Genomic DNA, 4,821 nt, shown 5'->3' with positions numbered 1-4,821 from the left:
AAAAAAAAAAAAAGAAAAAAGAAAGAAAAAGAAAAATGATCCGAGTCCCCCAGATCTGGGAAGGATTTGGAGGGGTCAAGAAAGGAGTGGTTAAATAGGCTGAAGGTTACAGGGCATCTGAATCCAAATCACTGCTCTGGGCTAGGGAATAGAGCCAATAGACCAAGGTGGAAGGGATTCTGGAGGGGGACAGTTTAGTCCCTCAACCCCAAAGCTCAGGGTAGGAGGGAAAACAAGGGAGCAGAGTGTCTATAATTTCTATTTTTTATTTTTGGAATATAGCAGTATCTGGCAGCAGGGAGGGAACAGTACAATGGGGAAAGGCATCTGACAAGGCCAGTTACAGCAGAGGAAGGGAAGGACAGCGACTCTGGCTTGAAGGCTAGAGAGCAGGCAGACCAACTGCCACTTCAAGTCATTAGCTGGGCCCACTGATTCCTCCCACATTCCCAATGCACCCTCCTCTGGACTCACTGGGCCTCAGTTTCTTCCCCTCAATGGAATGAGAAATAGCAGCACCCGCCACAGCCAAGAGATGAATTCTGAGCACTTACCACGGGCACTTTATGGACATAAAATACCTCTCGCTGTGGGACCAGATAACCAGGGCACCAGAGCAGTGGCGAAGAGATTGAGGCTCAGAGGAGTCACAGGCTTTAGAGAATGAATACAAGTTCCCTGCTGCCTGCCAGCTGGAGAGTGCCTGAAGCCAAGGAGTCAAGAATCTCCACACCCTACCCATACCTTACCCACTGACCTCCTGGCTCCAGGCTAGAGCCTAGAGGAGGTCAGGAGTGGAGGGGCTGAAAACCTGCAGCAAAATCCCCACTATTCCATAAATCCAACAGTTACAGTCTGGCAGAAACAGTACTGAACTGAAGTAAAGCCCGTGCTGGAGAACAAACCTGGAAGGCTTGTGCTTCCTAGGCATGTATCTCTCCCGCTTTGACCAGACCTTGGATGGGGCAAAGGTACGTGGCCACCTTGGGAAGATAATGTTGGTGAGCTTGAGTGTCTTACCCATGTTCTCATAGTGAGAAAATGAGACAAGGTGTTTTCACAGAGGTGTTAAGTTTTCAACCAACTTCCTGTTTAGTAATGACACGCTAAACTTAAGCCTTTCCTCTCCAGCCCTATTCTTCATCCTTCTGCCTCAGTGGAGAATCAGATACTTGACCATCAATGCATTCACATTTCTTTGGTAGGAGGAGAGGGGCAGGAGAAAGAAGATTCTTCCCCCAAGGTCAAATGTCTGTTGATCTAGGACAGGGTAGTGGGGAGGCAGCAGCATTAGGTAACCTCCCTCTACAGAATTAGAGAGCTGGGGCACTAAACTTGGGGGAGGTTATTTAAAATACTGCTCCTTTAGTACCAACAGATAAAGACCTTTGCAAGAGAGAAGGGGGGGTTTGTCTTACAAATATAAGTCTATGAGTTGAAGTCTCAGTCCCCTGTTCTTCCCTACCCCCAAAAATCATGGGACAAAGAGGCTTGGGGACAGCCCGGCAACCAGTGGAAGCACCCCTCCACCTTATTTGTATGAACCTGGCCAGTGCCCCTGCGAACATATTAGTGTGATTATTTACTTTGTGTACTTGTTACATCACGTGTGTGATTGCCTTTGTTTGTTAAGAGTGTCTGAGGAATATGGGGCTGATGGGGCACTGGAATGTCGGGAAAGGACTTCTTCATTGAAATCAAGGCTTCCTGGAAGTAACCATTGCAAAAAGGCCATCAAGCAGATTTCAAGTTATGTGACAGAGGGCAAAGATGGCCATAGGGTGCTCTGAGTTTTGGGATGGTCACATGACACAATCCAGCACTTGAACCTGAAAAAAGAAAAATAAAAGCAGTCAAAGAGTTTAGAATTCAGTGCTGAACTCTTCTCCCTAATCAAGCGCCATATTTACACCTCAGAGAACAGAAGAAGAGCTAAGAGAAAAAACCTTTGCTCTACAGCTAAGAAAATGGGGTCCTGGGAACAAGGAAAAAACAAAAACACTAAGGGCATGTGCAATCGGGGTTAGGAAATGCAGTCCAAGGAACAGGAGCAGGATGGGAAAGGGGAAGGAAGTTGAAACAACTCTAATCTAGATAGCTTGATCCTGAACAGTTCCAAAGGTACAAACACTCCCAGTCTCTGCACAATGGAAAATCTAAAAGTTCTCAAGATGATCCAGCTAATGTCTGTCCTGTTCTTCCATAGTCCACGACCCTAGATTTCCTCAACATAAACTGAACCACCAGCCATGTACCTTGACCAAGTGCAAGAGCTTGAACAGTCTTTTTGTTTTGTTTTGTTTTGTTTTAGTGGAACCAGGGATTGAACTCAGGCCCTTGCGCTTGACAGGAAAGCGCTTATTCCACTGAGCCATCTCCCTGCCCCCCCCCTTTTTTTTAATGAGAATAGATTTATTGAGGGAAAGAAAGTTTCTGAGAGACAGACAGAAGGGGGACCCTAAGTGGGTGGTCCCTTGAATTGAACACTCTTTTGAGTCCATTGTAGAAGTTGCACCATGTACTTAGAGCACAATGCCTGGGGCTCAAGGGGGGGGGGTTGGCAAATGAACCCTGCCTTTTCTTTTTTGCTTTGTAGTGCAGGCTGGCCTCAAACTTGTGATCCTCCTGCCTCAGCCTCCCAAGTGGGGATTACAGGTGTGTGTTACCATGCCCAACATTTTTTTTTTTTTTTTTTTTTTTTTTTGCGGTACACCAGGGATTGAACTCAGGGCCCTGCGCTTGCCAGGCAAGTGCTTACTCTGAGCTATCTCCCCAGCCCCACAACTTATGTTCTTTAAAATTATGATATATGTTTGTGATACATATTAATTATACCGTGGGATATTTGATATATTTAAAGAGAAAAAAAGGAGTCGGGTGTGGGTGTGATGGTGCATGCCTGTGATCCCAGCTTTTGGGAGGCTGAGGCAAGAGGATTTCTTCAAGTTCAAGGTCAGCCTGAACTACACAGTGAAATCTTATTTCAAATAAGAACAAAAAGGGGCTGGGGAGATAGTTCAGTAGAACAAACACTTGCCTGGCAAGCACAAGGGCCTGAGTTAAATCCTCAGTTCCACCAAAAAAGGAAAAAGAAATGAAAGGGAAAAGAAAGCCAGAATGATGGATGTGCTACCATGCTTTCCCTGTTCTGTCAGTTCTACCAGCAAGCTGACCTGCCACCCCATACCAACTACAGGATGGGATAAAGTGAGGCTGAGACAAAATGAATAACAGGTGCTCTGTAGTGTACTGTCTCCCAAGGAACTGCTTTATCCAGACCTACCCTTAGGCAATTGGCCTGAGCCAAAAATGGGTGCTCTCCTCTACTGCTCATTTATTTTTTGTTTTCTGTTCCTTTTTTCCTACTGCTCATTTTTGTCCTGCCCTGAAGAGTTATCCAGATGAAACTCGATTCTCAAGATAGTTTTTTTTCTTTTTGCAAAGCACCCTCCAAGCTAGTACACAAACAGCTATTCCAAACTCTGCTTTTGCCAGTTTTAGGATATGAAGTATGCCCCCCACCCAAGCTAAGAACCAGATGGCAGTGACACTTAAATTTCTGGTCTACAGTGAGTCAGAAGCAGGAAAGCCAATGCCCCAAGTGACAATGACAGCTTTCCTGCCAATGGCCTGGGGTTAAAGGAGTACATAGGACTTGTCCCACTTCTTGCTACTCTCCAAACACAACAGCATAAGCAAGTATAGGTACAGATAACCCTCCCCCATCCTCTAGCTGGAAACTGTTCAGGAAAAATTTTTTCACTTGCACTAAATCTTAATTTTACCTGTGTAAAATTAAGAGCTAGTATTTATTCGATGGGTATCATGCTAGTAAATGTACTGATTAAATAAATATCACTTTAATTAGCCTAAGATCTCAGAACTAGAGTAGTAGAATGAGAAATTAAAGCTAAGTACTTGCTACAAAATATATTCTGTCTGAGCTGGGCTAGATAGCACATGCCTGCAATCCAAGTACCTGGGAGACTGAGACAGAAGATTACTGTGAATTCAAAGCCAGCCTGCCTACATGAGGTCAAGCCTAGCTATACAGCAAGATCCAGTCTCAAAATCCTACCCTACAATGTAATCTAATCTACTAATAGTGGTATGAAAAGTGGAAAACTAAGGGACAAGAGAGGAAAAGAGAAAATGAGACAGAACACATTAGATGAAAGGGTCTGTAAAGGTGTGAAATTTTTTCCCTTTGAAGGGGAAAATCAGGAATCTGGGTATTTCCAGAGAGCAAGGAAGGCTAGACTGTCAGAAGATTCCAATAATCCAAAGTACTAACTAATGTGTTTCAAACAGTTCAAGTTCCTTCCTCTCCCCTCAACTGTTTTTCTTTTTTTTTTTCCTTTTTGGTGGAACTGGGGATTGAACTCAGGCCCTTGCGCTTGCCAGGCAAGTGCTTATTCTACTGAGCTATCTCCCCAGGCCCCTCCCCTCTACTGTTTTTCACAGTAGACAACGAAGAATTGAGTTTAACACCAAAAAGAGGGGCCAGGGAGATAACTCAGTAGAATAAGTGCTTGCCTGGCAAGCACAAGGGCCTGAGTTCAATCTCTGGTTCCACCAAAAATACAAAACAAAACACCAAAAAGAGGCTGGGTGTGGTGGCATGTACCTGTATCTCAACCATTTGGGAAGGTGGAGCAGGAAGAACTCATTCAGGGCCAGCTTAGGCAACACTGGCAACATCCTGAGAAAATGTCTCAAAAACAAAACACTACTGGGCAGAGTGGCACATGCCTGTCATCCCAGCACTCAGATCACCATGAGTTCAAAGCCAGGCTGGGCTATATAGTGAGTTCAAGGCCA

Source organism: Octodon degus, unplaced genomic scaffold (assembly GCF_000260255.1).
Source record: "Octodon degus isolate 3935 unplaced genomic scaffold, OctDeg1.0 scaffold00287, whole genome shotgun sequence".
Classification (NCBI taxonomy): Eukaryota; Metazoa; Chordata; class Mammalia; order Rodentia; family Octodontidae; genus Octodon; species Octodon degus.
This window is presented reverse-complemented; position numbering follows the sequence as displayed.